Source organism: Contarinia nasturtii, unplaced genomic scaffold (genome assembly GCF_009176525.2).
Source record: "Contarinia nasturtii isolate CC-2019 unplaced genomic scaffold, AAFC_CNas_1.1 Cnas_scaffold_6460, whole genome shotgun sequence".
In the NCBI taxonomy this organism is placed as follows: domain Eukaryota; kingdom Metazoa; phylum Arthropoda; class Insecta; order Diptera; family Cecidomyiidae; genus Contarinia; species Contarinia nasturtii.
In genome coordinates this window covers 3,403-4,938 of record NW_022203717.1, presented here as the reverse complement: position 1 = coordinate 4,938, position 1,536 = coordinate 3,403, and the positions used below count along the sequence as shown (strand labels likewise).

The 1,536-nt window shown below is 30.4% G+C and overlaps 1 long non-coding RNA gene across 1 annotated transcript; it reads right to left on the bottom strand.

Annotated features, from left to right (window-relative positions):
* Nucleotides 1-455: 455 nt before the first annotated feature.
* LOC116351861 lies at nucleotides 456-885 on the bottom strand. Its single transcript, XR_004202210.1, has 2 exons — nucleotides 795-885; nucleotides 456-718 (listed from the first exon to the last, which is right to left on the bottom strand). It is a non-coding gene; the product is annotated as an uncharacterized LOC116351861 (long non-coding RNA).
* Nucleotides 886-1,536: the final 651 nt, after the last annotated feature.

Genomic DNA, 1,536 nt, shown 5'->3' with positions numbered 1-1,536 from the left:
AGATTTAGTCTACAGACTTAGAGGTAAATTTATCGACGGTCAAACTAAGAATAGAGAATTATTTAAAGCAAAACAGATAAATACAAAATATTTGTTATGGATTGTAGAAATTTTGAGCAGTTGGAGAATTGAATCACTTAGAATAAATCAACATTACTAGATAAATGTCTTCAAATGCGTTACTGAAAAAAGTCAGTCAGCAAAAGCGTTATAAAATATATGGACGATGTCACGCTTTTGTTGGCGAACTTTTTTGTATAACGCGTCTCATACAGTTTTTGACACTATTGCTGACGTCCTTTTTTATATAACGCATTTGAAGACATTTATCTAGTAATGCTGATTTATTCTAGGCGGTTCAATTGATTTATGAAATTAATATATATTATTAACATGAAAGGAAAGAAACAATAATTTTTCATATTCTCTCTCAAAAATGCTTGATAAAAATCAAATTGTATTATATTATATTTATTTAATTAAATTATTTTCAATAAACCACCAAGGCGAAGGAACATATTATAACATAAAAATTCTTCACAAGTCAACATAAAAAATACGTGTTCTTCCTTGATAAGAAATAAGTTCACCGAGTATATGTCTACTGTATCCAAAATGCGATATTCGATATTGTCCCGGTTCCGTATGCTTTGGTATATTCCAATAAATTTCCATTATACTATGGCCGAGAATAAATGATGTACGCTTCCAAATGAACCTGAAAATTATGAGAACACCTTTTCATTATCAAATTATTTCACTTGATCATTTTTAAACACAGAGTGTCCACTGACCACGAAGTGCATATATTTTTCTTACAGGTTCCTTCGACTGGCGAGTAAAAAATTGAATAAACACTTACCCCCTTCGGAGCTCTAGGGGATAGACACCAATTCAAAATGAAAAATCTATATTAAAATACTCAATTGTATAATTTCATTGATTCCAACGATTCCATTAGAATTATAATAAAAAACACAAAACTCACAAATCCGAAGAATCCGAAGGATCCGAAGAATCTCATGAATCATTGGGACTTTGACAAAGTCACTTTGTCAATTATATAAAATGTGTTGATTGTTGAGTTAAATTTTATTCCATTGTTAAAAGTCGGTAAAAATGAAATCATAGCATAAACAAAAATAATTGAATTTTATTTTAATTTATATTTGCTAGCATATTTATTTTCTATAAAATCAACATATACATTTGTAGGTCAAAAGAAAAAACACAAAAATATTTAATGAATCTGTGGATCTTTACGAATCTGTGAATCTGTGCAAATCATTGGAATCATAGCAATTTAAATCAAAAATTTGAATCGAATGTGAATCTTTGTAAAATTTTGTAATCATACTAATCGTACAAATCCGACACAAAAGGTGAATGGATTCGCGGGTGTCTCCCCCCTAGTCGGAGCTTCGTTGTGGAGTTATCGCCCAATGAACAAATCTCAGTACCTGGACCCTATTTGTGATAGTCTCAAACCGCTGACTTTGACTATATAACTTATCCGAATACTGAGATTTGTTACCC